At 42.2% G+C, this 17102-nt stretch overlaps 1 long non-coding RNA gene across 1 annotated transcript; it reads left to right on the top strand.

Annotated features, from left to right (window-relative positions):
• The first annotated feature begins 4325 nt into the window (after positions 1–4325).
• Positions 4326–14764, top strand: LOC135281718 (uncharacterized). The gene is made up of 5 exons (XR_010348259.1): positions 4326–4512; positions 6343–6505; positions 7234–7362; positions 10534–10647; positions 13671–14764. It is a non-coding gene; the product is annotated as an uncharacterized LOC135281718 (long non-coding RNA).
• Positions 14765–17102: the final 2338 nt, after the last annotated feature.

The following is a 17102-nucleotide window of genomic DNA, read 5'->3' as shown; positions in this document are numbered from 1 at the left end:
TGATGAGAGTGAAACAGCTCCAGTTTCATCAGAAATCTCTTGACTGGCTGTGTCAGAGCAGACTATTTTTTTTTTTTTTTTCACACAAAAGCTGCTGGGACTAGAGATTCACACTTTCTGATAAAAAGTAAGATTTTCTGTTTCTTTTTTTTTTTTAATTTCTAAGTAGGCCAGGCTCTGAGATTGTACCAACTACCACTGTGGTCTCAAACTAAACAGAAGCTATCATCAGTCTGATGTAAACTTGACCAAAAGAATTTTGTCCTGTATTTTTCTCACAGACCATAGAAATTAAAGCATAGCTCTATAAACTCTCTCCAAATGGGCAAAATTCTAGGTTTGTATAAACAAGAATCACTATGTAATTGGCACCAAACTAATCAAGAACAGTAAAACCAGCTCATGAAGCACTGTTGCCAATCCCCAGAGTCCCTGCACATTTTAGAGGTGCTCCAGCTCTGAGCTAGCTGCTGCCTGAAGCCAGAGCAGTGCCCTGACATCCTGGCTCCCCTTGGGATGCTCAGGTGCACACTCTGGTTTAATTCAGAAAATACCTACAAAGCCCTGGCACAGCAACACATTCACACTTTTCCAGGCTTTAATGATGTGTTATTTATTGTCTGTGCTGCTTAGAAGATTTCCTTTACAAGTCTTTTTTAGCTAAAAAGTTGTACAGGGGCACCTGACAGAGACTTGGTTTTACAATCACTCTCAGGCTCCTTTAACTGCTTGAGTAGCTGAGGGGTTTCCTTGCAGCCAATAAGTCTGGCATCCTTATCTTCCCCCAGGGATGCAATTTTAAAATTAGTTTGCTTTCTTTTATCTCAGACATAAAGTATACAACAAACAATATCCTGAGTGAAATTTGAGTGCTTTGGGTGTTTTACTGGAGTGGTGAAAACTCACTCTTCCCGATGGAGGTGCCTGGAGAGAGCTGACTGCTCACTCACTGACAACTTCCCTCCTCAGAGAAAAATTCAAATTAAAATACTCTGATCTTTCAGAGACTTCCAAGGTCCCTGTCATTAGCAATTAGCAGGACTGCTGAGAAATACCCAGAGCTTAGTTACAGGGAGATGTCTCCTCTGCCAAGAATGGCAGCACTGTGGATGTCACCCCTGAACGTGCACAGGGTTGAGAGCCATGGCACAGACTGGTGAGCATCCACCCCCCCAAACCCAAAGGCCTCCTGAAATCCACTCTGCAGCACCTCTGAGCCTGGAGCATGGATGTGTCATCCTGGATTTCTCTCTGATGGGAAAATAGATGAGAAACATGAGAAAAAACACCCACTTTGTTTTAGCTAATGGTAGTATGATTTATAAGCACGCTGGAAGCTCAGATTGAAAGTCTGATTGACAAGGAGCTGATCATCCTCCCTTCATCACTCCAAGGGAGCAATGAGTTAATATTTCAGGCATGATCTGAGGTGGCAGCAGGTGGGCGAGGTGCTGGGATTGACACTAATGCTATTCTGACAGGCTGTGACTTTCTAAGTGCTTAACTGCAGGGTTAGGCTCAGCCACGATCTAAGATCAACAGTGATGGCATTGCTAGAGATCACAGCAGAGAAACATGGAGCTCGTTGGCTAAAACTCTTCTCCTGTCCATAGGAACTTAAGTCAATGCTCCTGTCATCTCCTGGCAGGGTCATGTGTCACAGAAAGGGAGGGATGAGGAATGAGGATTTTGGAACTGGCCAAATAAATGATCTCTGCTTGGAATCATCTGATACGCCAAAGATTGAAATCCCCTTAGAGCTTCCATAGTACCCAAACAAAGGATTGAAAAAGCATTCTGAGGTGCCCACCAAGCTTGTCCTTTCTCAGAGATATTCAGGTTTCCTTTCTTTGTTGTTGTTGTTCCCAGGTTAATTATAATTTAATTCAGGCAAAAACTCATAGAGCACTTCTATCTATCTAACTGGTGCTTCCTCTGATGGAGAGGTCTAGGGAAAATAGCCTGAAACTTTGAGCTGAAAATTCTTCTTTTGACTTCAATGGTGAGTAATTCATTCTAGCACTAAATTTAAACTCACAATGCATTAGCAATGACCTACAAAAAGATAGAGCCAAGTGGCCAAGCAGTAGCTCAGCCCTGGAGAAGTCTTACTCACATCCAATTTCTAAACATTCATTTTTTACGATGTCAATCACTGCAGAGCACAACAGCTGGCCCCAACTGGCCCCACAGAGTTTTGCACAAATATTACAAAACACAACACCCCACATTCCCCATTTCTAAACACTACAATAGCCTCAGGATAACTGAAAGCTTCAACCACTAAAGTCTCTTCTTCATTACAGCTTCTCAGCAATATCTGCTCCCTCAGCTCTGCCTCCAGGAGATGTGGAGCTCAGACAGACAGACAGACAGACACAGAGCTGACTAGATCTGCTCACACCACTCACCAGGGCTCTGCTGCTTTCACAAGCTTTCAACACTGCTTGTGCAAGACTTATCCTGCAAAAGGAGGAATTCAGGAGTCCTTTCCTCCCTTTCCCAGGCTTGCACAACCTCAGAGAGGCCAAAGCAGAGCAGCGTGCACACCCTGCACGTGATGTTAAACCCTTGGTAGGGACCAGGCAAATGGGAAAAGGCTTCTGGTCCTGAGAATGACATGGGATGCAATCTGCTGAGGCACAGGAGCACTTCACAAGTAGTAAAGCCACTAAACAGAGCATGGATCAATTTGCTATCTTTACTTTGAGTACAAAACAGGAGTAGTAAATTGGCACCACCGGTGTCACAGCATGGTTTCACTTGTCACACGCCAAGGCCTGAGGCAAAAGCTGGAGGATTACCCAAAGACAGACTCACAGAAACACAGCAGGACCACAGCATTAACTAAGTAGATTTCAGAGAAACATAATAGGACTGTTTTTCAGAAAAAACAACACTTTATGAATATGAAGACTGTTTGCTACCCAGTAGCAGGGGGTTTCTGAAATACAGCGGCTCAATGTGCTGAGCACAGCTTTCCTGGCTGACCCAGGCACTGCACAAACTCCAGCTGCAAATGACCCAATATTTCATACCACTTTTGACTCAAATAAATTCGTGGAGATGAGAATTAATAGTCAGAAACATTTTTCCACTGTGTAAGTGAAACTGCACTTGTGAGGAATCTCATTTTACTGACTCTCAGGCATAAGATTAGCTCCTCAGGCTGCTGCTCTGCAACTGATCCCACAAGGTTTCATGAATTTCTAAGCCAGAAGTTATACAAGCCCCAAAGAAAGGAGGTCCCAGATTCTGGGACAGTCCCTTGAGCATCTTGAAGAAAATCAGTTCATCCTTCAGAGATTCAGTTCACCAGGAGGAAAATGAAGACACTATTCTTTTGCCTGCTTTTACTATAGATGTTTTGTGTTACTCAAAAAAATATAACCCCCAAGTATTCCAGCAGAGTATATAACTATCTAGGAGTGCAACAGAGACAGTAATTAAAATAAGAAAATGAATCATGCATTTCAAAAGCCAATTTAAATGCAAACTCTTCAAATGTGGTGCACAGAAGCATCCTACAAGGGTCTGGGAGGTTGGCAAAGCGGATTAGTAAATGCAGGAAACTGCACTGCCATGACCAGAGCATCTCATCTGCTGTGGAAATGCAAAGCCATCTGGAGTGACAAGCTGGAGAGAGTAAAGGTCCCCCAGGCCTCTGCCAAGTCTCTATAGAGTGCTATGAAAATGATAAAACAATATGAATCATTTAAGAGCAAAAACTATATTTGGAAATGAGTAAGCACCCACTCATATTTAAACTGAGGGGATGAGACTAATGTGGTTAATGATTTGGTACAGGTCAGGTTAGACTGAGAAGTGGGTCTGAGTCTTGTACCTTTTAAGTGCAGCCTCTGAAGGGCAGGAAGGTACAAACTCAGGCTGCTTCCTACCTCTGTCCAGCTGTTTAATGATACAGAGCATTCCAGCCAAGTCAGTAAGATCCAGACAATAAAGGGCGGGATTTTCTAAAGCATTTACAAATATTAGCATTCAGCAATCTTTGGACTTTCTGTAAAAATCAGGCTGTCTCTCATTTCGGATATTAACTCACATGATTATTCCAGAATTAATCCATGGAGAAATAAAACTTCTTTTTTGGGGGTAGATGCCTTTGTTCATGAGGATGTTGAAAGAGAAAAGGTGATGGCCTGGATCAGCATGGCCACAGCATTGTGATAACTTGGGAAAGGCTTGTTTCCTGATGTAGGTTAAAGAGATGAGGCTTAAATTCCTCAGGCACTTAAAGCCATTTCTTACAAACATCCTAGGATCCATCACGAGGATTTGGGATCACGATCAGAGCCCTAACTCCTTCAGCAGCCATTGCAAACAAGACCACTTTTTACTGAATTATGTTCAGCCATAAATTGCTGCATTCCATGGCATGAAAACCTCAGCAAAGGACACGTGACTGGCAGACACACGGAGTTGTTGGACAGACAGACAAGCATCTGTCTTCTCTGCCTCCAGGTGCAACTGCTACACAACCACTCTCTGCTTCTGGTAAGATTTGCAGCAGCAAGGTTTTTATCATGTGGAAGTCTCAGATGAAGGCACGACAGCAAGGCTGTATCCACAAAACATACTACAAAAAAAAGTTATCACAGCTGCCAGAGAGGCAAGAAGGGTTCCACACCAGGGAACTCCCCAGAACATGGAGGAATGGACTGTGGGCCCCAGCTGGGCCTGCTTCCCAAGGAAAAAGTGTTGTGGGGGGGGGATCGGGAGTGAGGTGTAATCTATATTAAAAACAAGTCTTTCGCAGTAATCTGCCGGCCTGCACCACTGGGTGGAAATCTCAGAATTCTGCAGCACAGGAGAGACTGACTGCAAGAGGAAAAAACCTCAAGGGAGACCCCCCCCACTTATGCAGGACTTAACCAAAATCCTGCCAGCCAGTGCCAGGCAGCATCTGCTCCACACACCCAAAGCACATTTGTGTGGTGCAGCACAAATCTGTCCCACCACCCACAAACTGCCAAGGGACAGTGGCAGCCAGGGCAGGAAGGCAGCTGGAGCCAGCAGGAGCCTGGGGCTGGGGCACAGACCTGCAGCCTTGGGCCCCACAGCCTGTGTGCCCCCTGGGCAGTGGGCACAGGAGAGGGTCACAAACAAAGCACTCTTTTTTCTTCATGCCATGGACCCCAGAGATTTGATTTCTCCTCCTGGTAACCTTAATATGGTGGATGTCACAGAGGAGGCCCTGACTGCAGGATTTAGCTCAGAGAATTCAGGGGATTGGGAAAGAGAACGTGGCAGGAGCTGGGTTTGCCATGGGTCTGTCCAGCACATCCCTTGTGCTGCTGAGCCACGCAGCAGCCCAAGGCTCTGTCTGACACAGAAACCTTCTCTCTGCTCACTGTTTGTGCTGATCAGTCAATGACAGCAAGTTCAAAACAAAAGATTTTTAGTCCTTGAAAACCAGCACTGTATATTTACCAGAGGCAATAATGGCAATGTCAGTAATTCATTTTCTGGGATTTTTTTTTTTCTTCACTTTGGCTTGAGATCTGTCAGTATGTTGGGGGATGGTTTTCAGCTTTTTAAGCTCCTAAGAACATTTTTATGTTTGTACTTCATTGCTAAAATGTTCGTTTGGAGTTTTTAGAAGTGCTCCTACAACAGAAATTGAAACAGGCTTTTGACACAATCAAAGCACTTAATCCCTTGTGCATTTAGAACAAAAAGAAATGTCATCAAAATTGATTTTCCAAATATTGGGGAAAATGGTTTTGTAATTGAAAAAGTCTTTTTGACAAAAATATTCTAAGCAGTTCCAAACTTCTCTCTCTTTTTTTTTTCCAGTGCTCTCTCTTAAATGGGATACAAAAGTTTATAAACAATAACAAAGCATAACCAAATATTCAGAGGACCAGCCCTTTCACAATTGCAGTTTTTGAAAGTACTTTTCCAGCTCTCATGCTGGACTTTTAACATGTATAAATCCTTGGCCCTTCCCAGCTGAGAACACACCCTGGCTCAGTAGAAAAACAAGCTGCAGAGACTTTTCTGCCCAGGGAATTCAGTTCCTGGAAGAAATGGATAAGCAACCTATCAACGTTAATCAAGAGAGCTTTACTTGTGCACATGGGAGTCTCAGATGATATTTCAGAATAATTATGACATAAAACACCAAAATGCATTCCTAAAATAACAATGTTTCAACAGTTCTTCAAACTCAGGTTTAATCTGGCCACAACACAGGAGTCATGGCTTTCTCTCCTGTTAGAGCACCAGTTTCAGCCTCCCACAAATCACTGTGACTTAGAGTGGTGAGGAAAGAAAAGTTTTCTCCCTTTCTAAAACGTGTTCTCCTTTTTGCATTTCTCAAAGCCACAGGTTCGTCTCTTTTTGCCTGAGTTGCAGAGCCATGGAGCCCCGTTGGCAGCTGGAGCCCAAAGCCACAAAGATGAGGAATCACTGAACATAGGATCCCTCATTTCTCAGGCTTGTAAATGAGAAGATTCAAAGAGTCAGGTGTGAAGCACTGCTGAAGGTGAATGCCAGCTGCCTTATTACTGCTCTTTTTCTTTTTTTAGCATTACTAGCAGTAAAAATAAAAATAAAAATATAACTAGGTAAAGTGTTTCCAGTTGTAAAACATTTGAGATAATAACTCAGCCCTAAGGCTCTTTGTCAAATAAACATTGTTAACCTGCCTTTACATGTGGGAAAAGTGAGCTGCAGAGAGGAGGATGATTCACCTACTTTTACTGAGAAATCCCAAATCCTGATTTGGTTTTCTATAACCTTCCTTTCAAACAGAGAAGTGAAGGGGAATATTTAAAGGACACTTTATGTAGACACTAAACTCAATGATAAGCATATAGGGAGGCAGGCAGGCTATTTCTTTTCTTAAGAAATTGACTTTCTTTGCTCATTTTAACCTTTCGTCTCACAGTCACAAAAACTGTCACTCAGAAGCTGAAGTTACCCAGATCTGGGTGAAAAATGCTCTGCATTTGACACTATTTTGAGCTTTGTTCCTTTAAAATTCAAGCAAAGTAAAAATTTTACATAAAACATTTTTTATTTTCTTTTCAAGGCTGCTGCAGAAACACACAGTTACACCATGCTCCACGTTCAGCTGCACTCCTGACAAGAAATCTGCTGCAGCAAGAAGCGAACCATCAGCTCCCAAATCCAGGGAGGGGGAGAAATACTAAAAAACCGGAAAATCAGGTCAGGAGGGATTTCAGATCTCTTTCCTTTTTCTTCCTACAGGGAATATAAGAAACCTGCACTGAAAAACACCTTCTCTAGGATTGTATCAACTCAGCAAAACTGCCTGAGACCACAGAACTTTTTTGCTGATTACTCTGTAAAAGCGTCACTTCTCCTGAGTTCCCAAAGGTAATCAGTAAACAGAATAGTGATTTTTAAATATATTTTTCTGCTTGGCTGCTGAACCAAATGAACTCCCTCTCTCTGCTGAAAGTCTTCCTGGAGACTTGCAGGAGTACATTTTTAGAGCTCTTCCCCAAGTGGCTGCTGAGAGCAGTGGGCAGCCTGGCGAAAAATATCCACCTGCTCCTCAGCAATTCCTTGAGAGCTCCTACTCCTCCTTCTCCTCACCAGTCACTATTCAGATCTCCAGCTAACACAGGTGAGCACTGGAATCAGTTACAGAGTTGTACAAATTCATGAGAGCTGAAGATATTGCTCCCATTATTCATACATTCCTTGAGGTTCTGGGATAGCGCCTCTTATCCTTTAAACTCTAGTCCAAATTAGGGCTGATCATTAAGGGAAGCTACAACCTGTCACACAACACTCTCCTCTCTAAAGTGCTTGGTTACTCTCTGAAAACATAGAATCCCTCACATATCACTTAAAACCAGCAGCATTTTTCACAGTGATGAAACACTGGGACATAGATATTGTTGACAAAAGTGTTATGCAGTGAGATAATAGGCAAACTGCAATTCTGGGCACCTAAATCTCTCAAACACAAACAAGACAACACTTTTACACACAAATGAATAATGTAACAGACATCAGTCAATGAATGAGAATCATGAAATATTTATTTTATGCTGCTGCAAGTGCTAGTGACCAATTAAAATTATAACACTGAAACACAGGTGACATCAGAACAGTGTTGGCAAAATACGAGTCACATTTTAGGATGTGAATGCTTGGCCTTGAGGTCACAGAACACAAAGTATATTTTTAATTAATTTGTACATTTAATTAAATGTACAAAACTGCTTCTCATTCAATGTCTGTGTTTCTGTTTTCTGAACTGGGGCTGCTACCAGCTTGTAACATTTTGTTTGGGAATAGCCTCGAGATGCTACATTGCTTTGGAGACAAGTCACAAGCTGCTAAAAAGTGCTAGTCAGGACTTGACATTATTTCAGAATTGTCTCTCCTGATGGGAGATTGATCTGTGATAAAAAACCAAAACGCTGGCACAATTTGTATTCACATCTGAGCCAGCTTGCTTTGGACACACAACATGGAATTGAGTTTAACACTTCCACAGGAAGAACACAAATCCCTAAAGGAAGATTTTGAAAGAGCTGGCTGCTTTCTGCTCATCAGTGCATCAACAAAAAGCAGTCACCATAAAACTCCCATGATCTGCCTGGAGCATCCCATACGCCGCTTTCAACACCCAGGAGAGCTTTCAGCAGCTCATGTCAGGTGTCTGCCATGCAGAACAGGATGTAAGTCATGTAAACCTTGTGAAAGTGAGTTACAGCTATGCCCTACATTTGAGGGGAATCTTTAATCTCCCAGAATTCACACATGACCACAGATTTAAGTCCACTTGGCATATGCATGTTGATGCAAGTCACCTCAGGGAAGCATTTCTAAGGGAAATTCTCGTATCCATCTTCACCTTAGGTATATTCCCATAAATCTGAGTGACAGTAATCTGACTACACCACTGAGATTGAGTCCCTCTGCAAGGAGTGATTCATGGAGCACTTTCCTCTTCTCACTGAGCTTCTTAAGCAAGAGAGAAGCATGACCTGCCTATCTCCAAACTGATATACTGAAGAACCAGTATTTTGAATTTCCACAAGTATTTCCACTAATTCGCTGTTGTAAAAAGTGGCTTAAGTGCCCTAAAAAGGCCCTTCTTACCACTCCATGAAACCCGTTCAGAAACTGAAACTCAAAGCAGAAATTTGAGATAAATTAAGGAGATAAAGGAAAAGAGGTAGAAATAAAAAAAGGAGAAGGCAAAAATCACCAGTGGTGATCCTGATTAGAAAGATGGAGGAGCAGCAATGCCAGAGACTCACCCAGCTTTTCCAGTTCAATGATTCTGTCCCTGCTGTGCTTTGGAGTAATTAGATGTGACCTTTCCCACAGCAGTGCTTTTCCCAGTATGAGGAAGTTTGGAAGAACCATTCCCACTATCAGAAACTCGGAAGAAGAATTCAATGTCAATGACAGCTCCTAGCTTGGGGAAGATAATTACACTATTAAAAGGCATCTTAGGATATTTATTTACACCATTTCAAGGGTACAATGTTAACTGAGGAGGTTTGCTCTTTCTTTCAGCAACAGGTCTGAGTTGCTTCACTCAGCCATGGCCTTGTCAGAGTTAAGGAATACCTCTTTCAGAACACCTGAATACACCCTCTTTTGTGCATAGTTGTATAATATGTATACAAATTTGTTAGTCACCGCACATGAGTTTATTTCCCAAAAGAAGTTTGCCATGAACTATACTCATTTACACTGGAAAATGAATATCTGAATACTTAAATCCAGCAGCTCTCTGGCAATTCCATATTCTTCTGTGGTAGTTGAATATGAATCATTTTGGTGTTGTATCAAGTACTTAATGTTCTTTTAATGCTGAGTTTCTCATCTGAATTTCATTGGGACTTATTAAAAATAGGCTTTTGCTTTTCTGATCATGATTACAGTAACTATGTATAATTATGTACATAGGGTAAATATGCTAATTGTATAATTACAATCGATATTCAAGTAAATCATGACAGAGACTGTACTTAAGGCAGGTAGGACATATTGTGATGGGTATAACACAACTAGAACCACTCCCCTTACTTCCCATTATTAATATTTAGAGATAAATATAATTTATCTAGCACCCTTCAAAGGCTGGACAGTGATCCCTGCTGCCATGAGAATGGACATTGAAAAGTGCCTGTAACACCTGCAAGGTAGCTTTGTCCAGGGTTATCATCTGTATGCTGGGAGCAGAACAACCCGAAGATTAAACTGGGTCTACTTACTAAACTTCCCAAATCTGCAGAAGACTGACTGAAAATGCAGAATTTTATCAATAATTACTTTGCTTTGTGGGGAGATCTGTTAGGAAAAATGAAACAAAGATTGTACTTAAGCACTCAGGGGAGAGAAAGGAACAGAAAATTCTCTACATTACGCTTCTTTATTTTTTTGAAGAAAGAAAGAGGCAAAGAAACCTAAGAAAAGCTGCAAGTTTCGTTTCTGCCAATGAATTGATATATTAATTACTTCATATCCTTTATTTCTCTTACTGCCTCTGCACTTGGATTGACATCTGTCATCAAGCATTTGAACATCAGCAAGTAGCCTGGGATGTTGCAGTCACTTGGGTGTCCCAGTGCTGTCATGAATTTTGTTCACACAGCATTGAAAACAAAAGCTGGGATTTGTTTCACAAAGGTAGGCATGACCTTCAGGGAGGCAGGGTGGGTGGGAAGAGAAGAGAGGGAAAAGGGATTTATGTTTGTCTCTAAAATATGAGAGAATTCAGCTGGGGTAAGTTTCCCATTGATTGAAAAAAAAAATAAAAAACATCCCAGGGCATTAGAAAAGAGTGAATGGAAATGATGCTGTCAACAACTGTGGCACTACTGGGAGATTTCAGAACACTATTCAAAAACTAAAAACATTCAGGTTGCAGCACAGTACTAAAATAATGCTGATGCCCATGTGAACATTTATTTATGAGGCAGAGGGAGACAGATTAAGATAAAATGCAACTTAGCATCCTGACCTGCCATTAGCACTGTGGAGTTGTGTCAATCCTGACACAAGCCAAGAGCACTGGGCTTGACCTCGGTGGGATTCCTGTCAGTGGTGCTTTGGGCAGGAAGCTCCCCCAGGACTGTTTTGCATGCAGAACAGGTCACAGCAGACTTACCTCACCCTTCTGAGCCTGTGATGAGCAGCAGACTCCCTGGCATATGTGACTTCTTTACACAGATGACAGACACAGGTGCAGTCAGATATGCTAAAATCTTTGCAGCTTGCTGAGGAAGGCCATAATTTTGCTCAAAGGAAGGTCAGGAAGAGGTCCCTGAAGTGTTGGTTTGGCACAACAAAGGTCCAGCAATGTATAGCATCTGGTGAAGGATGTGACATTTCCCTAGGAATGTGGTTATTGATGACTTTTCATCTTGAGGCACTCAGCTTTGAGCATCTTTGCTTGAACACTGAAATAGCAAGTTCTCAGGATCTCTGTGAGCCAGACCTAAGCCATCCTAAACTGGCTGTATTACCCAGCACCTTTCAGACCATTGACTCCCACTGTCACCCATTTGTAGGTACAGATCCCCTAGTTAGTGTGGGTACAATATAGCCCTGCATCAAAAAAGACCTGAATCTATTCCTAAATTACCACTTACACTGGGTCGCTCAGAAATGAACTTTTATGCTCTTCCAATTTCCCAGAGACCTGAAGTAACACACATAAGAAATAAGTCCTCCTGGGACCCAAGCCAAATTCTCTTCCTGAGAGCACATACTGTGTATTAAACCCCAGGTCCTTCAGTGTGACTGGCCTGTTTTCATAACACTCGGCTTACAAAGGCCCCAGCAGACAGGAGAGAGGGAAATTGCCTGATGACCTCCTCTGCTGACATCCCCTGTTGCTCATCTCAAACACTTTTGATAGAACACAGCCCATTCCTTTAAATATTTTATCCACTCAGTGATCATGGGTGAAGCAAAGGACTAACAAGAAATGACAAGTAAAATAACTACATTTCCGGACCTGACAACACTCTTTATTTTTAATTTTACCAGGGTTGAGGATAGACATTAAAGTACAACTTTGACAAGAAATAAAATATGTGAGTTTAGGAGTTAAATTACATTACACCCAACCTGATCTGCAAGTTCATTTGGAAACAGAAGGAAGTAAAATAAAACAGGCCAAGAAATCTGGTATTTTCTTGCATTGCCCTGATGCTCTTTTTTACCTGTGTGGATTTTCTCTTGTAAAAATGCACTAATTTCTTCATAGTGAAACCTGATCCAACCATAAAGAAGCAGACTATAATGATGACAGTACAAAGTGCCTAACTAGATTAAATAAGATAAAGTGAAATTTCCCAATATTTCTAAAAACAGTTTTGTACTCAGTATCTGAAATATCTAAATGCAGTTGTTTGGGACAGTCTAATGGATGTTCCTATGGAAAATAATTGTAAAATATTAATACCATATTCTACTTACATAAATACTGTATTTTACTTGTAATATTTCTCACCTCTATTATTTTTGTAGTCCTTTAAATACCTGAATAACAAATAAAAGATGGAGGCAGTGGAGAGGAGTGAGAAAGATTAAGGGGGGTGGAATGGAAGATTTTTCTCACAGGAAAAAATTGTGAGAGATCTTTTGAGTTCCCATGGCTAAAAGGCAAGTTTATCATCAAAATGTGTTCATGTTAATTGTTTTTTAGTTTTTTAATTGGACTTGTGCAAGTCCAGCACCATCAGACAAATATCCAGGTGACACTGAGCATCCTGTCACAGCTCCCTCTCAGGGAGCCTGGCCAAAGCTGTTGAGTGACAAATGATTATTATAAATTAAGCTATGTTTGGGTCATTTGGAAACCTGATTTCACTGTGCTTTAGAATAAATAGGTTACAAAAATAAATGAAAGACTGAAGATTTCTTACACTGCCAGTAGGTTTGGGCTGTCTGTGGAACTGCAGAGGTACAGGTGAAGTGCCACTACCAGGTGCCTAAATTCTTTCTCCTTGTAAGCAACTTTTTCAGAAAGGCACAGAGATCCTTGTGCTTTGCAGATGTTCCAAATCTGAGATTCTTGTATTAAAACGTGTTCTTTGAAATCAATTGGCTGTCAGAGGCCTCAGCAGGGCTCGGTAAGAATGTCAGCCTGGCACAGAATCACCCCCTGTGGGAAGCAGCTCTGGTACAAACAGCCCCCTGGCACACAGGCAGCCAGAGCCTGCTGAGCTACAGCAGCTCAACAGCAACCAAAATACAGAAAAGGAAAAAGGAGCAGACTAAAGAGGATTTCTGGACTGTGGAGTCAGCCCATTAATGTGACAGAACTCTCAGCAGCTCCAGGCAGTGGGTGCAGGCTCCAGGTGCACTTGCAGTGATGTGCCCCGTGCTGCCCCAGTGCCAGCACTGCAGCCCCTTCTCCCCAGCCCTGTCCCCACAAAGAGATGAGATTATTATTATTAATTGATACTATAAAAAGAAAGTGTGGTATGATCACAAATTAAGGCAATGCTTCCTCAGTGGTCATGCTGAGAACAAACTTTGCTACCTCCAGTGAAGCCTGAAAGCAGCCTAACGACCTGACAAAGCAAATCATTAGCAGCATTTCACCTAGGTCTTAAAATATTTTCATTGCAAATGACTCTCTCATTAGATGAATGCCCCTTGCAGAAAGTAATTACCCTTTCTTTGAACTTGCATTTCAGAAATTTGAAACAATGAAAAAAAATGACAGAGAAGAATAAGCACGTGCTTTTTATGACTTCTCCCCCTTCCCTGTGCTGGTACCACATCAATAATGGAGTGAGGGGCAGGTTGAGCCTGAATGTTCAGAATGAGAGCTCAAGGAGGCTGCAAAAGATGTCATGACCAAGAGGGAGCTCCCACCAGCCATTCCTTTATCTGCTGTGACATATATGAGCTGCCAGGACAGTCCCAGTGAGCTGCCAGGACACTTGGGTCCTTGTTGGAGCTCCGAGGGCACGAGCCAGAGTGCACAGGCCAGCACTGCTGTCTGTCTGTCTCTGTCTGTCTGCCTACAGAGCAGGGCACAGCAATCCTTACATCTCAAATATGCACCCTAGCTGCAGGCTGGATTTTCTGAAAGGTTTTCTTGCTGCGTGTCCCAGCTAAGCTGAGTGTGAAAGCTGACAGGAGACGAAGCCACAGGATCTGGGCTGACATTTACAAGTTCTTCAGCTCTCAGGGACAAACACCGACTTGTAACTCTGCATCAGCAAATTATTCATTTATTTTTTCTCTGTGTGCATCTGCTGAGAGATACTGGCTAAAATTACAGTGGGTACTCTTTTTGTATGTACCTACATGTGTGTGTATATATGCATTAGCACACAGATATTTAAAATGGAAAGGAAGAAAATGGAACTGTAAATTAATAACTCTATCTTAATTTGTTGTTTCAAATTAATGTTTTGGTCATTCACATTGAGTTTGACTCAAAATAACAAGCCCATCTGTCTGAAGAAGATATATCCAGATGCTAATATCAGGACAACAATACAAGACCATGCTATTTGAAAAAAAGGACTATTCTCTACGCTAAGAAGTCAATATAGCTCTCCTGTGAAAGAAATGAAGTGTGTATCTGTCCCTGTATAGGATTCTTCTAGGCTTGGGAGAAAGCTATTACAGAGAATGAATCAAAAACAAAGCAACATTTATTGGTGCTTTCTTTAAGGGAAGAGAAGAGAGAATAAAATTTGCTCTATCATAAAATATTTACATGGGTTTTTCTGTAAATCACAGTAGAGAGAAAATAATAGGACAGAAAAGGAAGATGATGTTCAAACAAAGATTCTGAAAGTGATTTTCTTCAGTACAAAGAGAAAGAAATAAAAAGAGAAAGAGTGAGACTGCACACACTATTTGAGTGTTTTATCCCATGCATGTTAACGAGCACTCCCTGCACACCCAGGAATTGCAGCTGGCAGCAGGCACCTCCAGAGGTCCAGCACAGCTTCCCAGAGCCCTGAGCACCCCTGTCCCTGTGGTGACACAGTCCTGGGCTGCTCTCACCTTGTGCAGAGGAGCTCAGGGGACAGCACAGCCCAGTCCTGGGGCTCCCTGAGCACCTGCTGGGACAAAGCTCTCACCTCCAGCACAGACAGCACTCAGTGCAGAGCCAAACCTCTCCTACATCATCAGCACATCCTCCTCCTCCTGCCACAGAGCCCAACATGTCCTGCATCATCCTCACACAGCCTTCCTCACATGGTGACAAAACACTCCAGCACATCTGAGCTGCACTCCTGAGCTGTGTGACCTGTCCTGTCCTGGGGACAAGGGCTCCAGCCCAGCCCCAGAACCCCAGTGCTGAGCTCCAGCCCAGCCCCAGGGGAGCCAAGACAGGTCAGGGCAGTGCTGGGCAGATGGAAACACCAGCTCAGGGTCCCCAGGGTGTCCCCAACCTGCACAGCTGGGGCAAGCAGGTTGGCACCACCCATGCCTTACAAATCTCTCATTGATACCACTGCAGTCATAAACAGTTTGGGGTTTTTTTAGCTGGGTTGATTGGTTCCAGCGTGTTTAAAGCTAAGCCCAGGTGTAAGTGTGTGCAGGACCATGGCAATAATTCAGAGCTAAACCCCCTTGGATTTCAAACAGCTTCAGCTTTCACTATGAGCATTCCTACCATCTCTACTAATTGCACCCAGTGGAATTTTCTGGAAGTACAGCTTTAATTTCAAGGGGAGAAAAAAATCTGCTACATAAACTTTTTAGAATTTTGAATTTAAAAATAATTATCAAAACAAACCAAATATAACACAAAAAAAACCCCACCTAGTTTTTACTTAGAAAACACCACAATATTTTCTACTTAGCCACTTCTAGCAGATTTTTGTCCACTCCAACTTTAAATTCTGCTCAGAGATGCTAATTTCAGGAAAAAAAAATGAAAGAAAATATGCCATATATCTCATATAATGAAGATATTGCACTGCAAAAAGTGTCTTCAAAGCACAGATTTGGGCAGAGCACATCCTGCAGAGATTTGAGGAGAAGCTTTTATAGTTAAGTGATAGCTTTTGTGTTGTATACAAGGAGGAGGAAATAGCTATTCAGACAGAAAAACAGATCTATTCTTCCAGAGAATGAAACCTGTGAATATAACAAAGATGATCTGCAGCACAAGAAGAGCAGTGGATCACTGACATCTCCCCTCTGCCATGTAACATGCACAGAACTCTTCCAGCTCAACACCAATTTCAGTTTGCAGGCTGTGATGGATATTCTTGTCCCTTAAGTCTGTTTTCCAGCACTGTCATAAGGTGACAGGACTTTGTAGAGGACAGTCAGAGATGGAGATAATGACCAACATAAGGACTAGAGCACTTTTTGTAAGTGATTGAGTATTTTCCAAGACTTGCACTTAATTAGAGCTGGAGTGTGTCTCTGGAAATGTGCATGTGTTCTCTCTATTATCTGTCACATCACATTTTTGCTCAACATAATGCAGCAAACCTTTGAGTGATTTGTGGAATATATTAACATAGTTTAACACAGTGTGCATAAGCTTTACATGCTAGTGCTGTAAGAGAAGGTGATAGGTCAGAATAAAATGGATGATTTTAAAAAAAAGTTGATTAATTTCTGTGGCACTGCTTCAAAAAGATCTGTTGGAACAGAAGACTCGACTCACTCCTTGTGAATATCTTAATTACACAAAGTGAAATAACAATGCTGGGGCTGTGTTTCTCCCTGCTGTACCACACATTACTCCTACAAATTTGGGAACAGTCAGTGGTTTGTGCAATGTGGGGCTACATTTCAGCACTCATCCTACACGCCCTTGCTGGGTCCTCCAACTCAGCTGTCTCATCTTGGAACTCTCATCTTCCTTTGTTCCAGCCACCCAAAATCAAAGCTCAGCGTGTTCTGAGGTGTTTTTGTCTTAAAGGATGGGATGACGTGTTAGAATAAATCTTTTTTTTTCTTGGTCTGCCTCCCCCCCCCCAAGGAGAGGCACAGTGACTTTCACTGAGCATGTCAAGGTGAACAATACCCAAGTATCTGTACAGGACAAGGCACTCTGTGACACTCTCAGTCTCAGTCAGGCTGAGGGGATTTTTTTCATCCATTGCTTCCAGTGGGTCCAAAATTATCATCCAGTATTATCA

Source organism: Passer domesticus, chromosome 15 (assembly GCF_036417665.1).
Source record: "Passer domesticus isolate bPasDom1 chromosome 15, bPasDom1.hap1, whole genome shotgun sequence".
Taxonomy (NCBI): Eukaryota; Metazoa; Chordata; class Aves; order Passeriformes; family Passeridae; genus Passer; species Passer domesticus.
The sequence above is the reverse complement of the archived record's forward strand: the minus strand, read 5'-3'. Positions and strand labels throughout refer to the sequence as shown.